Here is a 15,526-nt window from a genome sequence, read left to right as displayed (position 1 = left end):
TACCAGGGATGGGGCTCGAACCCATGCGGACAACTGTCCATTGGATCTTAAGTCCAACGCCTTAACCACTCGGCCACCCTGGTGAGACCCTAGGCCCTGCCTTACTCAGCTCCCTTTTCATGCTGGCTGCTCCAGCGCAGGCTGTCCAGCAAGAGGTGATTGCAGAGTAAAAAGGCTTTTGCAGGAGGATAAAGGTAATTGCTTATGACAAACACACTGTGTGACACCTAACTTTTCCCCACTCGTACTTTATGGGCAATCTATACAGTGGAGTTAGCTTAGTCACAATAAGGAAGTGAGCAAGGCAGGCTCACAAGAGCATCTCCTCCCTGGTGGTCTAGTGGCTAGGATTCGGCGCTTTCACCGCCGCGGCCCGGGTTCGATTCCCGGTCAGGGAAGATCCCTCTAAGACGTAGACGTGCGTAATTTGTCCACGCAGCTCAGCTTTTTTTAATCGAAGGTCCTTAAAAAGGCACCCCGACCTATAGACGAAAGCAGAGGAAAGGGGCTGGGTCCCCTGTGTCCCAGGTTGCTTTGCTCCCATTGCCCTCAGCCACCTTCATGCGCACGCAGTCCCCCACCCAGTCAGGTGCTCTATGTGGGCGTAAAGTGCAGTACCAGCTCATCAGAAAGGTAAATTGCTGGAAAACCCGGCTGCGATGTATACATCTACTTTGGAGCACTCTTCTCCCTTGCACTCTTGAATCGGTCATTCGCAATGTATTCTTCCAGCAAGCTGAATAACGAGGTAGGTGTGAGAAGGTGTACCAGCTGTCTTTGAGCTATCAGCGGCCACTAGGTGTCCCTCTTGTGATTTCCCGGGGATCCCGATTGTACAGGAATTCGTCGGTTCAGTAGCACGGGGGAGGGGATGGCCTGTGCTTGGAAGTGACAAACAGTCTGGTGGAATCATGAGTGTTTTTTCAAGTTCTGATTCATATTCGCTGTAGAATAAAATATGCTTTCAGCCCCCATGAGCTTTGTCACTAGGAGAGCAGTGTAGGAACTTTTGCTGTATGGCTGTGGGTTCCCTGGTGGTCTAGTGGTTAGGATTCGGCGCTCTCACCGCCGCGGCCCGGGTTCGATTCCCGGTCAGGGAACAGTCCTTCTTCTGCCCTTGAATGCTTTTCCTTCCCGCAGGTCAGGGCTTCTCAAAATGAATTTGCTTTTCTGACAAACAGTTTGCCTAGCATCCCGCAATCTGGCTCCTAATTTGATTTTCGCAAGGTTCCCTTTGAGTTGCTTTCCTCGGCGGGAGGAAAATCTCTTGTGCAAGGCTCTTGAGGAAGTGAGATTCTGTATTCCGAGGTGCGCTTCTTTTCGTAGGCTTCTGACCACATGGTGTGCGGCAGGAAGTCATCTTTGACAGGGCCGCAGGCTTTGTCTCCAAATGGCATCCCGGACCCACTGCAACCCACCTTTTTGCTGAAACGGAAGTCTGGTTCAGGGTAAGAAAAAGCTGAGCTGCACGTACCGAAAGCAGCAGAGCCCAGCGGCGGAGAGGGTGTGGCCAGGGCTGTCTGATTTGCATAGTGACCAGTGGCATCTTGGGAATGTACAGGCTTTGGAGCCTAACGGGTGCTGCAGGGGTCTGCCTGGCCGGAGAAATGCCTGTCTGGCGCTCCCCTCAGGACACACGTGTCTTCCGTTCGAGCATGGAGGGTGAGGGACATGGGTCACCCTCATATACAGGGGTGTGGGCATGGGCAGGATGGGGCGTGGGGGACCCGTCAGGGCATTGCCCGTTTGGAAGCCCGTTCGGAAGGCAAGAGGAGGCGGAGGCGGAGGCGGGAATCTCTGCTCAATTTTTTCCCGAGGCCTGGGGACAAGCCTTTGCACATTTGATCCAGCCGGGCCTGCATCAGCAGATCCTGCTCCGATGGCAAGGGAGAGCCTGCAGGTGTAAATCAAAGAAAGGGGAGAAATCCGCAAGAGGCGGGTTAACAAATTCCAGTGGCAGGCCCATGTTCCCCAGGAAGCAAGTACTTCCTCCTGCTCCCTTCAGTGGGAAAAGACATAGGAGATGTATTTCTCTAAGCAGGGGCTCTGCGTAGGTGGCACTGCATTGCTTTGGCAAACATCCATGCTAAGTGCAGAGTAGCAGCAGACCCCACAGCTGAGACGTGAATTGGGACTGTTAAGGAAGGGCACTGGGAGGGTGAGGAGGGCAGAGGAAAATGCTTTACAAAAGCATCTGCAAGTTCCTACACACCCGCTGAAAACCCATACCAGGGATGGGGCTCGAACCCATGCGGACAACTGTCCATTGGATCTTAAGTCCAACGCCTTAACCACTCGGCCACCCTGGTGAGACCCTAGGTCCTGCCTTACTCAGCTCCCTTTTCATGCTGGCTGCTCCAGCGCAGGCTGTCCAGCAAGAGGTGATTGCAGAGTAAAAAGGCTTTTGCAGGAGGATAAAGGTAATTGCTTATGACAAACACACTGTGTGACACCTAACTTTTCCCCACTCGTACTTTATGGGCAATCTATACAGTGGAGTTAGCTTAGTCACAATAAGGAAGTGAGCAAGGCAGGCTCACAAGAGCATCTCCTCCCTGGTGGTCTAGTGGCTAGGATTCGGCGCTTTCACCGCCGCGGCCCGGGTTCGATTCCCGGTCAGGGAAGATCCCTCTAAGACGTAGACGTGCGTAATTTGTCCACGCAGCTCAGCTTTTTTTAATCGAAGGTCCTTAAAAAGGCACCCCGACCTATAGACGAAAGCAGAGGAAAGGGGCTGGGTCCCCTGTGTCCCAGGTTGCTTTGCTCCCATTGCCCTCAGCCACCTTCATGCGCACGCAGTCCCCCACCCAGTCAGGTGCTCTATGTGGGCGTAAAGTGCAGTACCAGCTCATCAGAAAGGTAAATTGCTGGAAAACCCGGCTGCGATGTATACATCTACTTTGGAGCACTCTTCTCCCTTGCACTCTTGAATCGGTCATTCGCAATGTATTCTTCCAGCAAGCTGAATAACGAGGTAGGTGTGAGAAGGTGTACCAGCTGTCTTTGAGCTATCAGCGGCCACTAGGTGTCCCTCTTGTGATTTCCCGGGGATCCCGATTGTACAGGAATTCGTCGGTTCAGTAGCACGGGGGAGGGGATGGCCTGTGCTTGGAAGTGACAAACAGTCTGGTGGAATCATGAGTGTTTTTTCAAGTTCTGATTCATATTCGCTGTAGAATAAAATATGCTTTCAGCCCCCATGAGCTTTGTCACTAGGAGAGCAGTGTAGGAACTTTTGCTGTATGGCTGTGGGTTCCCTGGTGGTCTAGTGGTTAGGATTCGGCGCTCTCACCGCCGCGGCCCGGGTTCGATTCCCGGTCAGGGAACAGTCCTTCTTCTGCCCTTGAATGCTTTTCCTTCCCGCAGGTCAGGGCTTCTCAAAATGAATTTGCTTTTCTGACAAACAGTTTGCCTAGCATCCCGCAATCTGGCTCCTAATTTGATTTTCGCAAGGTTCCCTTTGAGTTGCTTTCCTCGGCGGGAGGAAAATCTCTTGTGCAAGGCTCTTGAGGAAGTGAGATTCTGTATTCCGAGGTGCGCTTCTTTTCGTAGGCTTCTGACCACATGGTGTGCGGCAGGAAGTCATCTTTGACAGGGCCGCAGGCTTTGTCTCCAAATGGCATCCCGGACCCACTGCAACCCACCTTTTTGCTGAAACGGAAGTCTGGTTCAGGGTAAGAAAAAGCTGAGCTGCACGTACCGAAAGCAGCAGAGCCCAGCGGCGGAGAGGGTGTGGCCAGGGCTGTCTGATTTGCATAGTGACCAGTGGCATCTTGGGAATGTACAGGCTTTGGAGCCTAACGGGTGCTGCAGGGGTCTGCCTGGCCGGAGAAATGCCTGTCTGGCGCTCCCCTCAGGACACACGTGTCTTCCGTTCGAGCATGGAGGGTGAGGGACATGGGTCACCCTCATATACAGGGGTGTGGGCATGGGCAGGATGGGGCGTGGGGGACCCGTCAGGGCATTGCCCGTTTGGAAGCCCGTTCGGAAGGCAAGAGGAGGCGGAGGCGGAGGCGGGAATCTCTGCTCAATTTTTTCCCGAGGCCTGGGGACAAGCCTTTGCACATTTGATCCAGCCGGGCCTGCATCAGCAGATCCTGCTCCGATGGCAAGGGAGAGCCTGCAGGTGTAAATCAAAGAAAGGGGAGAAATCCGCAAGAGGCGGGTTAACAAATTCCAGTGGCAGGCCCATGTTCCCCAGGAAGCAAGTACTTCCTCCTGCTCCCTTCAGTGGGAAAAGACATAGGAGGTGTATTTCTCTAAGCAGGGGCTCTGCGTAGGTGGCACTGCATTGCTTTGGCAAACATCCATGCTAAGTGCAGAGTAGCAGCAGACCCCACAGCTGAGACGTGAATTGGGACTGTTAAGGAAGGGCACTGGGAGGGTGAGGAGGGCAGAGGAAAATGCTTTACAAAAGCATCTGCAAGTTCCTACACACCCGCTGAAAACCCATACCAGGGATGGGGCTCGAACCCATGCGGACAACTGTCCATTGGATCTTAAGTCCAACGCCTTAACCACTCGGCCACCCTGGTGAGACCCTAGGTCCTGCCTTACTCAGCTCCCTTTTCATGCTGGCTGCTCCAGCGCAGGCTGTCCAGCAAGAGGTGATTGCAGAGTAAAAAGGCTTTTGCAGGAGGATAAAGGTAATTGCTTATGACAAACACACTGTGTGACACCTAACTTTTCCCCACTCGTACTTTATGGGCAATCTATACAGTGGAGTTAGCTTAGTCACAATAAGGAAGTGAGCAAGGCAGGCTCACAAGAGCATCTCCTCCCTGGTGGTCTAGTGGCTAGGATTCGGCGCTTTCACCGCCGCGGCCCGGGTTCGATTCCCGGTCAGGGAAGATCCCTCTAAGACGTAGACGTGCGTAATTTGTCCACGCAGCTCAGCTTTTTTTAATCGAAGGTCCTTAAAAAGGCACCCCGACCTATAGACGAAAGCAGAGGAAAGGGGCTGGGTCCCCTGTGTCCCAGGTTGCTTTGCTCCCATTGCCCTCAGCCACCTTCATGCGCACGCAGTCCCCCACCCAGTCAGGTGCTCTATGTGGGCGTAAAGTGCAGTACCAGCTCATCAGAAAGGTAAATTGCTGGAAAACCCGGCTGCGATGTATACATCTACTTTGGAGCACTCTTCTCCCTTGCACTCTTGAATCGGTCATTCGCAATGTATTCTTCCAGCAAGCTGAATAACGAGGTTGGTGTGAGAAGGTGTACCAGCTGTCTTTGAGCTATCAGCGGCCACTAGGTGTCCCTCTTGTGATTTCCCGGGGATCCCGATTGTACAGGAATTCGTCGGTTCAGTAGCACGGGGGAGGGGATGGCCTGTGCTTGGAAGTGACAAACAGTCTGGTGGAATCATGAGTGTTTTTTCAAGTTCTGATTCATATTCGCTGTAGAATAAAATATGCTTTCAGCCCCCATGAGCTTTGTCACTAGGAGAGCAGTGTAGGAACTTTTGCTGTATGGCTGTGGGTTCCCTGGTGGTCTAGTGGTTAGGATTCGGCGCTCTCACCGCCGCGGCCCGGGTTCAATTCCCGGTCAGGGAACAGTCCTTCTTCTGCCCTTGAATGCTTTTCCTTCCCGCAGGTCAGGGCTTCTCAAAATGAATTTGCTTTTCTGACAAACAGTTTGCCTAGCATCCCGCAATCTGGCTCCTAATTTGATTTTCGCAAGGTTCCCTTTGAGTTGCTTTCCTCGGCGGGAGGAAAATCTCTTGTGCAAGGCTCTTGAGGAAGTGAGATTCTGTATTCCGAGGTGCGCTTCTTTTCGTAGGCTTCTGACCACATGGTGTGCGGCAGGAAGTCATCTTTGACAGGGCCGCAGGCTTTGTCTCCAAATGGCATCCCGGACCCACTGCAACCCACCTTTTTGCTGAAACGGAAGTCTGGTTCAGGGTAAGAAAAAGCTGAGCTGCACGTACCGAAAGCAGCAGAGCCCAGCGGCGGAGAGGGTGTGGCCAGGGCTGTCTGATTTGCATAGTGACCAGTGGCATCTTGGGAATGTACAGGCTTTGGAGCCTAACGGGTGCTGCAGGGGTCTGCCTGGCCGGAGAAATGCCTGTCTGGCGCTCCCCTCAGGACACACGTGTCTTCCGTTCGAGCATGGAGGGTGAGGGACATGGGTCACCCTCATATACAGGGGTGTGGGCATGGGCAGGATGGGGCGTGGGGGACCCGTCAGGGCATTGCCCGTTTGGAAGCCCGTTCGGAAGGCAAGAGGAGGCGGAGGCGGAGGCGGGAATCTCTGCTCAATTTTTTCCCGAGGCCTGGGGACAAGCCTTTGCACATTTGATCCAGCCGGGCCTGCATCAGCAGATCCTGCTCCGATGGCAAGGGAGAGCCTGCAGGTGTAAATCAAAGAAAGGGGAGAAATCCGCAAGAGGCGGGTTAACAAATTCCAGTGGCAGGCCCATGTTCCCCAGGAAGCAAGTACTTCCTCCTGCTCCCTTCAGTGGGAAAAGACATAGGAGGTGTATTTCTCTAAGCAGGGGCTCTGCGTAGGTGGCACTGCATTGCTTTGGGAAGCATCCATGCTAAGTGCAGAGTAGCAGCAGACCCCACAGCTGAGACGTGAATTGGGACTGTTAAGGAAGGGCACTGGGAGGGTGAGGAGGGCAGAGGAAAATGCTTTAAAAAAGCATCTGCAAGTTCCTACACACCCGCTGAAAACCCATACCAGGGATGGGGCTCGAACCCATGCGGACAACTGTCCATTGGATCTTAAGTCCAACGCCTTAACCACTCGGCCACCCTGGTGAGACCCTAGGCCCTGCCTTACTCAGCTCCCTTTTCATGCTGGCTGCTCCAGCGCAGGCTGTCCAGCAAGAGGTGATTGCAGAGTAAAAAGGCTTTTGCAGGAGGATAAAGGTAATTGCTTATGACAAACACACTGTGTGACACCTAACTTTTCCCCACTCGTACTTTATGGGCAATCTATACAGTGGAGTTAGCTTAGTCACAATAAGGAAGTGAGCAAGGCAGGCTCACAAGAGCATCTCCTCCCTGGTGGTCTAGTGGCTAGGATTCGGCGCTTTCACCGCCGCGGCCCGGGTTCGATTCCCGGTCAGGGAAGATCCCTCTAAGACGTAGACGTGCGTAATTTGTCCACGCAGCTCAGCTTTTTTTAATCGAAGGTCCTTAAAAAGGCACCCCGACCTATAGACGAAAGCAGAGGAAAGGGGCTGGGTCCCCTGTGTCCCAGGTTGCTTTGCTCCCATTGCCCTCAGCCACCTTCATGCGCACGCAGTCCCCCACCCAGTCAGGTGCTCTATGTGGGCGTAAAGTGCAGTACCAGCTCATCAGAAAGGTAAATTGCTGGAAAACCCGGCTGCGATGTATACATCTACTTTGGAGCACTCTTCTCCCTTGCACTCTTGAATCGGTCATTCGCAATGTATTCTTCCAGCAAGCTGAATAACGAGGTAGGTGTGAGAAGGTGTACCAGCTGTCTTTGAGCTATCAGCGGCCACTAGGTGTCCCTCTTGTGATTTCCCGGGGATCCCGATTGTACAGGAATTCGTCGGTTCAGTAGCACGGGGGAGGGGATGGCCTGTGCTTGGAAGTGACAAACAGTCTGGTGGAATCATGAGTGTTTTTTCAAGTTCTGATTCATATTCGCTGTAGAATAAAATATGCTTTCAGCCCCCATGAGCTTTGTCACTAGGAGAGCAGTGTAGGAACTTTTGCTGTATGGCTGTGGGTTCCCTGGTGGTCTAGTGGTTAGGATTCGGCGCTCTCACCGCCGCGGCCCGGGTTCGATTCCCGGTCAGGGAACAGTCCTTCTTCTGCCCTTGAATGCTTTTCCTTCCCGCAGGTCAGGGCTTCTCAAAATGAATTTGCTTTTCTGACAAACAGTTTGCCTAGCATCCCGCAATCTGGCTCCTAATTTGATTTTCGCAAGGTTCCCTTTGAGTTGCTTTCCTCGGCGGGAGGAAAATCTCTTGTGCAAGGCTCTTGAGGAAGTGAGATTCTGTATTCCGAGGTGCGCTTCTTTTCGTAGGCTTCTGACCACATGGTGTGCGGCAGGAAGTCATCTTTGACAGGGCCGCAGGCTTTGTCTCCAAATGGCATCCCGGACCCACTGCAACCCACCTTTTTGCTGAAACGGAAGTCTGGTTCAGGGTAAGAAAAAGCTGAGCTGCACGTACCGAAAGCAGCAGAGCCCAGCGGCGGAGAGGGTGTGGCCAGGGCTGTCTGATTTGCATAGTGACCAGTGGCATCTTGGGAATGTACAGGCTTTGGAGCCTAACGGGTGCTGCAGGGGTCTGCCTGGCCGGAGAAATGCCTGTCTGGCGCTCCCCTCAGGACACACGTGTCTTCCGTTCGAGCATGGAGGGTGAGGGACATGGGTCACCCTCATATACAGGGGTGTGGGCATGGGCAGGATGGGGCGTGGGGGACCCGTCAGGGCATTGCCCGTTTGGAAGCCCGTTCGGAAGGCAAGAGGAGGCGGAGGCGGAGGCGGGAATCTCTGCTCAATTTTTTCCCGAGGCCTGGGGACAAGCCTTTGCACATTTGATCCAGCCGGGCCTGCATCAGCAGATCCTGCTCCGATGGCAAGGGAGAGCCTGCAGGTGTAAATCAAAGAAAGGGGAGAAATCCGCAAGAGGCGGGTTAACAAATTCCAGTGGCAGGCCCATGTTCCCCAGGAAGCAAGTACTTCCTCCTGCTCCCTTCAGTGGGAAAAGACATAGGAGATGTATTTCTCTAAGCAGGGGCTCTGCGTAGGTGGCACTGCATTGCTTTGGCAAACATCCATGCTAAGTGCAGAGTAGCAGCAGACCCCACAGCTGAGACGTGAATTGGGACTGTTAAGGAAGGGCACTGGGAGGGTGAGGAGGGCAGAGGAAAATGCTTTACAAAAGCATCTGCAAGTTCCTACACACCCGCTGAAAACCCATACCAGGGATGGGGCTCGAACCCATGCGGACAACTGTCCATTGGATCTTAAGTCCAACGCCTTAACCACTCGGCCACCCTGGTGAGACCCTAGGTCCTGCCTTACTCAGCTCCCTTTTCATGCTGGCTGCTCCAGCGCAGGCTGTCCAGCAAGAGGTGATTGCAGAGTAAAAAGGCTTTTGCAGGAGGATAAAGGTAATTGCTTATGACAAACACACTGTGTGACACCTAACTTTTCCCCACTCGTACTTTATGGGCAATCTATACAGTGGAGTTAGCTTAGTCACAATAAGGAAGTGAGCAAGGCAGGCTCACAAGAGCATCTCCTCCCTGGTGGTCTAGTGGCTAGGATTCGGCGCTTTCACCGCCGCGGCCCGGGTTCGATTCCCGGTCAGGGAAGATCCCTCTAAGACGTAGACGTGCGTAATTTGTCCACGCAGCTCAGCTTTTTTTAATCGAAGGTCCTTAAAAAGGCACCCCGACCTATAGACGAAAGCAGAGGAAAGGGGCTGGGTCCCCTGTGTCCCAGGTTGCTTTGCTCCCATTGCCCTCAGCCACCTTCATGCGCACGCAGTCCCCCACCCAGTCAGGTGCTCTATGTGGGCGTAAAGTGCAGTACCAGCTCATCAGAAAGGTAAATTGCTGGAAAACCCGGCTGCGATGTATACATCTACTTTGGAGCACTCTTCTCCCTTGCACTCTTGAATCGGTCATTCGCAATGTATTCTTCCAGCAAGCTGAATAACGAGGTAGGTGTGAGAAGGTGTACCAGCTGTCTTTGAGCTATCAGCGGCCACTAGGTGTCCCTCTTGTGATTTCCCGGGGATCCCGATTGTACAGGAATTCGTCGGTTCAGTAGCACGGGGGAGGGGATGGCCTGTGCTTGGAAGTGACAAACAGTCTGGTGGAATCATGAGTGTTTTTTCAAGTTCTGATTCATATTCGCTGTAGAATAAAATATGCTTTCAGCCCCCATGAGCTTTGTCACTAGGAGAGCAGTGTAGGAACTTTTGCTGTATGGCTGTGGGTTCCCTGGTGGTCTAGTGGTTAGGATTCGGCGCTCTCACCGCCGCGGCCCGGGTTCGATTCCCGGTCAGGGAACAGTCCTTCTTCTGCCCTTGAATGCTTTTCCTTCCCGCAGGTCAGGGCTTCTCAAAATGAATTTGCTTTTCTGACAAACAGTTTGCCTAGCATCCCGCAATCTGGCTCCTAATTTGATTTTCGCAAGGTTCCCTTTGAGTTGCTTTCCTCGGCGGGAGGAAAATCTCTTGTGCAAGGCTCTTGAGGAAGTGAGATTCTGTATTCCGAGGTGCGCTTCTTTTCGTAGGCTTCTGACCACATGGTGTGCGGCAGGAAGTCATCTTTGACAGGGCCGCAGGCTTTGTCTCCAAATGGCATCCCGGACCCACTGCAACCCACCTTTTTGCTGAAACGGAAGTCTGGTTCAGGGTAAGAAAAAGCTGAGCTGCACGTACCGAAAGCAGCAGAGCCCAGCGGCGGAGAGGGTGTGGCCAGGGCTGTCTGATTTGCATAGTGACCAGTGGCATCTTGGGAATGTACAGGCTTTGGAGCCTAACGGGTGCTGCAGGGGTCTGCCTGGCCGGAGAAATGCCTGTCTGGCGCTCCCCTCAGGACACACGTGTCTTCCGTTCGAGCATGGAGGGTGAGGGACATGGGTCACCCTCATATACAGGGGTGTGGGCATGGGCAGGATGGGGCGTGGGGGACCCGTCAGGGCATTGCCCGTTTGGAAGCCCGTTCGGAAGGCAAGAGGAGGCGGAGGCGGAGGCGGGAATCTCTGCTCAATTTTTTCCCGAGGCCTGGGGACAAGCCTTTGCACATTTGATCCAGCCGGGCCTGCATCAGCAGATCCTGCTCCGATGGCAAGGGAGAGCCTGCAGGTGTAAATCAAAGAAAGGGGAGAAATCCGCAAGAGGCGGGTTAACAAATTCCAGTGGCAGGCCCATGTTCCCCAGGAAGCAAGTACTTCCTCCTGCTCCCTTCAGTGGGAAAAGACATAGGAGGTGTATTTCTCTAAGCAGGGGCTCTGCGTAGGTGGCACTGCATTGCTTTGGCAAACATCCATGCTAAGTGCAGAGTAGCAGCAGACCCCACAGCTGAGACGTGAATTGGGACTGTTAAGGAAGGGCACTGGGAGGGTGAGGAGGGCAGAGGAAAATGCTTTACAAAAGCATCTGCAAGTTCCTACACACCCGCTGAAAACCCATACCAGGGATGGGGCTCGAACCCATGCGGACAACTGTCCATTGGATCTTAAGTCCAACGCCTTAACCACTCGGCCACCCTGGTGAGACCCTAGGTCCTGCCTTACTCAGCTCCCTTTTCATGCTGGCTGCTCCAGCGCAGGCTGTCCAGCAAGAGGTGATTGCAGAGTAAAAAGGCTTTTGCAGGAGGATAAAGGTAATTGCTTATGACAAACACACTGTGTGACACCTAACTTTTCCCCACTCGTACTTTATGGGCAATCTATACAGTGGAGTTAGCTTAGTCACAATAAGGAAGTGAGCAAGGCAGGCTCACAAGAGCATCTCCTCCCTGGTGGTCTAGTGGCTAGGATTCGGCGCTTTCACCGCCGCGGCCCGGGTTCGATTCCCGGTCAGGGAAGATCCCTCTAAGACGTAGACGTGCGTAATTTGTCCACGCAGCTCAGCTTTTTTTAATCGAAGGTCCTTAAAAAGGCACCCCGACCTATAGACGAAAGCAGAGGAAAGGGGCTGGGTCCCCTGTGTCCCAGGTTGCTTTGCTCCCATTGCCCTCAGCCACCTTCATGCGCACGCAGTCCCCCACCCAGTCAGGTGCTCTATGTGGGCGTAAAGTGCAGTACCAGCTCATCAGAAAGGTAAATTGCTGGAAAACCCGGCTGCGATGTATACATCTACTTTGGAGCACTCTTCTCCCTTGCACTCTTGAATCGGTCATTCGCAATGTATTCTTCCAGCAAGCTGAATAACGAGGTTGGTGTGAGAAGGTGTACCAGCTGTCTTTGAGCTATCAGCGGCCACTAGGTGTCCCTCTTGTGATTTCCCGGGGATCCCGATTGTACAGGAATTCGTCGGTTCAGTAGCACGGGGGAGGGGATGGCCTGTGCTTGGAAGTGACAAACAGTCTGGTGGAATCATGAGTGTTTTTTCAAGTTCTGATTCATATTCGCTGTAGAATAAAATATGCTTTCAGCCCCCATGAGCTTTGTCACTAGGAGAGCAGTGTAGGAACTTTTGCTGTATGGCTGTGGGTTCCCTGGTGGTCTAGTGGTTAGGATTCGGCGCTCTCACCGCCGCGGCCCGGGTTCAATTCCCGGTCAGGGAACAGTCCTTCTTCTGCCCTTGAATGCTTTTCCTTCCCGCAGGTCAGGGCTTCTCAAAATGAATTTGCTTTTCTGACAAACAGTTTGCCTAGCATCCCGCAATCTGGCTCCTAATTTGATTTTCGCAAGGTTCCCTTTGAGTTGCTTTCCTCGGCGGGAGGAAAATCTCTTGTGCAAGGCTCTTGAGGAAGTGAGATTCTGTATTCCGAGGTGCGCTTCTTTTCGTAGGCTTCTGACCACATGGTGTGCGGCAGGAAGTCATCTTTGACAGGGCCGCAGGCTTTGTCTCCAAATGGCATCCCGGACCCACTGCAACCCACCTTTTTGCTGAAACGGAAGTCTGGTTCAGGGTAAGAAAAAGCTGAGCTGCACGTACCGAAAGCAGCAGAGCCCAGCGGCGGAGAGGGTGTGGCCAGGGCTGTCTGATTTGCATAGTGACCAGTGGCATCTTGGGAATGTACAGGCTTTGGAGCCTAACGGGTGCTGCAGGGGTCTGCCTGGCCGGAGAAATGCCTGTCTGGCGCTCCCCTCAGGACACACGTGTCTTCCGTTCGAGCATGGAGGGTGAGGGACATGGGTCACCCTCATATACAGGGGTGTGGGCATGGGCAGGATGGGGCGTGGGGGACCCGTCAGGGCATTGCCCGTTTGGAAGCCCGTTCGGAAGGCAAGAGGAGGCGGAGGCGGAGGCGGGAATCTCTGCTCAATTTTTTCCCGAGGCCTGGGGACAAGCCTTTGCACATTTGATCCAGCCGGGCCTGCATCAGCAGATCCTGCTCCGATGGCAAGGGAGAGCCTGCAGGTGTAAATCAAAGAAAGGGGAGAAATCCGCAAGAGGCGGGTTAACAAATTCCAGTGGCAGGCCCATGTTCCCCAGGAAGCAAGTACTTCCTCCTGCTCCCTTCAGTGGGAAAAGACATAGGAGGTGTATTTCTCTAAGCAGGGGCTCTGCGTAGGTGGCACTGCATTGCTTTGGGAAGCATCCATGCTAAGTGCAGAGTAGCAGCAGACCCCACAGCTGAGACGTGAATTGGGACTGTTAAGGAAGGGCACTGGGAGGGTGAGGAGGGCAGAGGAAAATGCTTTAAAAAAGCATCTGCAAGTTCCTACACACCCGCTGAAAACCCATACCAGGGATGGGGCTCGAACCCATGCGGACAACTGTCCATTGGATCTTAAGTCCAACGCCTTAACCACTCGGCCACCCTGGTGAGACCCTAGGCCCTGCCTTACTCAGCTCCCTTTTCATGCTGGCTGCTCCAGCGCAGGCTGTCCAGCAAGAGGTGATTGCAGAGTAAAAAGGCTTTTGCAGGAGGATAAAGGTAATTGCTTATGACAAACACACTGTGTGACACCTAACTTTTCCCCACTCGTACTTTATGGGCAATCTATACAGTGGAGTTAGCTTAGTCACAATAAGGAAGTGAGCAAGGCAGGCTCACAAGAGCATCTCCTCCCTGGTGGTCTAGTGGCTAGGATTCGGCGCTTTCACCGCCGCGGCCCGGGTTCGATTCCCGGTCAGGGAAGATCCCTCTAAGACGTAGACGTGCGTAATTTGTCCACGCAGCTCAGCTTTTTTTAATCGAAGGTCCTTAAAAAGGCACCCCGACCTATAGACGAAAGCAGAGGAAAGGGGCTGGGTCCCCTGTGTCCCAGGTTGCTTTGCTCCCATTGCCCTCAGCCACCTTCATGCGCACGCAGTCCCCCACCCAGTCAGGTGCTCTATGTGGGCGTAAAGTGCAGTACCAGCTCATCAGAAAGGTAAATTGCTGGAAAACCCGGCTGCGATGTATACATCTACTTTGGAGCACTCTTCTCCCTTGCACTCTTGAATCGGTCATTCGCAATGTATTCTTCCAGCAAGCTGAATAACGAGGTAGGTGTGAGAAGGTGTACCAGCTGTCTTTGAGCTATCAGCGGCCACTAGGTGTCCCTCTTGTGATTTCCCGGGGATCCCGATTGTACAGGAATTCGTCGGTTCAGTAGCACGGGGGAGGGGATGGCCTGTGCTTGGAAGTGACAAACAGTCTGGTGGAATCATGAGTGTTTTTTCAAGTTCTGATTCATATTCGCTGTAGAATAAAATATGCTTTCAGCCCCCATGAGCTTTGTCACTAGGAGAGCAGTGTAGGAACTTTTGCTGTATGGCTGTGGGTTCCCTGGTGGTCTAGTGGTTAGGATTCGGCGCTCTCACCGCCGCGGCCCGGGTTCGATTCCCGGTCAGGGAACAGTCCTTCTTCTGCCCTTGAATGCTTTTCCTTCCCGCAGGTCAGGGCTTCTCAAAATGAATTTGCTTTTCTGACAAACAGTTTGCCTAGCATCCCGCAATCTGGCTCCTAATTTGATTTTCGCAAGGTTCCCTTTGAGTTGCTTTCCTCGGCGGGAGGAAAATCTCTTGTGCAAGGCTCTTGAGGAAGTGAGATTCTGTATTCCGAGGTGCGCTTCTTTTCGTAGGCTTCTGACCACATGGTGTGCGGCAGGAAGTCATCTTTGACAGGGCCGCAGGCTTTGTCTCCAAATGGCATCCCGGACCCACTGCAACCCACCTTTTTGCTGAAACGGAAGTCTGGTTCAGGGTAAGAAAAAGCTGAGCTGCACGTACCGAAAGCAGCAGAGCCCAGCGGCGGAGAGGGTGTGGCCAGGGCTGTCTGATTTGCATAGTGACCAGTGGCATCTTGGGAATGTACAGGCTTTGGAGCCTAACGGGTGCTGCAGGGGTCTGCCTGGCCGGAGAAATGCCTGTCTGGCGCTCCCCTCAGGACACACGTGTCTTCCGTTCGAGCATGGAGGGTGAGGGACATGGGTCACCCTCATATACAGGGGTGTGGGCATGGGCAGGATGGGGCGTGGGGGACCCGTCAGGGCATTGCCCGTTTGGAAGCCCGTTCGGAAGGCAAGAGGAGGCGGAGGCGGAGGCGGGAATCTCTGCTCAATTTTTTCCCGAGGCCTGGGGACAAGCCTTTGCACATTTGATCCAGCCGGGCCTGCATCAGCAGATCCTGCTCCGATGGCAAGGGAGAGCCTGCAGGTGTAAATCAAAGAAAGGGGAGAAATCCGCAAGAGGCGGGTTAACAAATTCCAGTGGCAGGCCCATGTTCCCCAGGAAGCAAGTACTTCCTCCTGCTCCCTTCAGTGGGAAAAGACATAGGAGATGTATTTCTCTAAGCAGGGGCTCTGCGTAGGTGGCACTGCATTGCTTTGGCAAACATCCATGCTAAGTGCAGAGTAGCAGCAGACCCCACAGCTGAGACGTGAATTGGGACTGTTAAGGAAGGGCACTGGGAGGGTGAGGAGGGCA

General features: G+C 53.5%; 21 non-coding genes across 21 annotated transcripts; 14 read left to right on the top strand and 7 right to left on the bottom strand.

Annotated features, from left to right (window-relative positions):
- Window positions 1-83, bottom strand: TRNAL-UAA (transfer RNA leucine (anticodon UAA)). The gene has a single exon. It is a non-coding gene; the product is annotated as a tRNA-Leu (tRNA).
- A 243-nt stretch (window positions 84-326) lies between these two features.
- TRNAE-UUC (transfer RNA glutamic acid (anticodon UUC)) lies at window positions 327-398 on the top strand. Its single transcript has one exon. It is a non-coding gene; the product is annotated as a tRNA-Glu (tRNA).
- Window positions 399-1,028: 630 nt separating this feature from the next.
- TRNAE-CUC (transfer RNA glutamic acid (anticodon CUC)) lies at window positions 1,029-1,100 on the top strand. The gene has a single exon. It is a non-coding gene; the product is annotated as a tRNA-Glu (tRNA).
- A 1,126-nt stretch (window positions 1,101-2,226) lies between these two features.
- Window positions 2,227-2,309, bottom strand: TRNAL-UAA (transfer RNA leucine (anticodon UAA)). Its single transcript has one exon. It is a non-coding gene; the product is annotated as a tRNA-Leu (tRNA).
- Window positions 2,310-2,552: 243 nt separating this feature from the next.
- Window positions 2,553-2,624, top strand: TRNAE-UUC (transfer RNA glutamic acid (anticodon UUC)). The gene has a single exon. It is a non-coding gene; the product is annotated as a tRNA-Glu (tRNA).
- A 630-nt stretch (window positions 2,625-3,254) lies between these two features.
- Window positions 3,255-3,326, top strand: TRNAE-CUC (transfer RNA glutamic acid (anticodon CUC)). The gene has a single exon. It is a non-coding gene; the product is annotated as a tRNA-Glu (tRNA).
- A 1,126-nt stretch (window positions 3,327-4,452) lies between these two features.
- On the bottom strand, window positions 4,453-4,535 carry TRNAL-UAA (transfer RNA leucine (anticodon UAA)). The gene has a single exon. It is a non-coding gene; the product is annotated as a tRNA-Leu (tRNA).
- A 243-nt stretch (window positions 4,536-4,778) lies between these two features.
- Window positions 4,779-4,850, top strand: TRNAE-UUC (transfer RNA glutamic acid (anticodon UUC)). Its single transcript has one exon. It is a non-coding gene; the product is annotated as a tRNA-Glu (tRNA).
- A 630-nt stretch (window positions 4,851-5,480) lies between these two features.
- TRNAE-CUC (transfer RNA glutamic acid (anticodon CUC)) lies at window positions 5,481-5,552 on the top strand. The gene has a single exon. It is a non-coding gene; the product is annotated as a tRNA-Glu (tRNA).
- A 1,126-nt stretch (window positions 5,553-6,678) lies between these two features.
- Window positions 6,679-6,761, bottom strand: TRNAL-UAA (transfer RNA leucine (anticodon UAA)). Its single transcript has one exon. It is a non-coding gene; the product is annotated as a tRNA-Leu (tRNA).
- A 243-nt stretch (window positions 6,762-7,004) lies between these two features.
- Window positions 7,005-7,076, top strand: TRNAE-UUC (transfer RNA glutamic acid (anticodon UUC)). Its single transcript has one exon. It is a non-coding gene; the product is annotated as a tRNA-Glu (tRNA).
- Window positions 7,077-7,706: 630 nt separating this feature from the next.
- On the top strand, window positions 7,707-7,778 carry TRNAE-CUC (transfer RNA glutamic acid (anticodon CUC)). The gene has a single exon. It is a non-coding gene; the product is annotated as a tRNA-Glu (tRNA).
- A 1,126-nt stretch (window positions 7,779-8,904) lies between these two features.
- TRNAL-UAA (transfer RNA leucine (anticodon UAA)) lies at window positions 8,905-8,987 on the bottom strand. The gene has a single exon. It is a non-coding gene; the product is annotated as a tRNA-Leu (tRNA).
- A 243-nt stretch (window positions 8,988-9,230) lies between these two features.
- On the top strand, window positions 9,231-9,302 carry TRNAE-UUC (transfer RNA glutamic acid (anticodon UUC)). The gene has a single exon. It is a non-coding gene; the product is annotated as a tRNA-Glu (tRNA).
- Window positions 9,303-9,932: 630 nt separating this feature from the next.
- TRNAE-CUC (transfer RNA glutamic acid (anticodon CUC)) lies at window positions 9,933-10,004 on the top strand. Its single transcript has one exon. It is a non-coding gene; the product is annotated as a tRNA-Glu (tRNA).
- A 1,126-nt stretch (window positions 10,005-11,130) lies between these two features.
- TRNAL-UAA (transfer RNA leucine (anticodon UAA)) lies at window positions 11,131-11,213 on the bottom strand. The gene has a single exon. It is a non-coding gene; the product is annotated as a tRNA-Leu (tRNA).
- A 243-nt stretch (window positions 11,214-11,456) lies between these two features.
- TRNAE-UUC (transfer RNA glutamic acid (anticodon UUC)) lies at window positions 11,457-11,528 on the top strand. Its single transcript has one exon. It is a non-coding gene; the product is annotated as a tRNA-Glu (tRNA).
- Window positions 11,529-12,158: 630 nt separating this feature from the next.
- TRNAE-CUC (transfer RNA glutamic acid (anticodon CUC)) lies at window positions 12,159-12,230 on the top strand. Its single transcript has one exon. It is a non-coding gene; the product is annotated as a tRNA-Glu (tRNA).
- Window positions 12,231-13,356: 1,126 nt separating this feature from the next.
- On the bottom strand, window positions 13,357-13,439 carry TRNAL-UAA (transfer RNA leucine (anticodon UAA)). Its single transcript has one exon. It is a non-coding gene; the product is annotated as a tRNA-Leu (tRNA).
- A 243-nt stretch (window positions 13,440-13,682) lies between these two features.
- On the top strand, window positions 13,683-13,754 carry TRNAE-UUC (transfer RNA glutamic acid (anticodon UUC)). The gene has a single exon. It is a non-coding gene; the product is annotated as a tRNA-Glu (tRNA).
- A 630-nt stretch (window positions 13,755-14,384) lies between these two features.
- TRNAE-CUC (transfer RNA glutamic acid (anticodon CUC)) lies at window positions 14,385-14,456 on the top strand. The gene has a single exon. It is a non-coding gene; the product is annotated as a tRNA-Glu (tRNA).
- The last annotated feature ends 1,070 nt before the right edge of the window (window positions 14,457-15,526 follow it).

This window comes from Triturus cristatus, chromosome 5_2, assembly GCF_964204655.1.
Source record: "Triturus cristatus chromosome 5_2, aTriCri1.1, whole genome shotgun sequence".
In the NCBI taxonomy this organism is placed as follows: Eukaryota; Metazoa; Chordata; class Amphibia; order Caudata; family Salamandridae; genus Triturus; species Triturus cristatus.
Note: the sequence above shows the minus strand (reverse complement) of the source record. Positions and strands in the feature narration are given on the sequence as shown.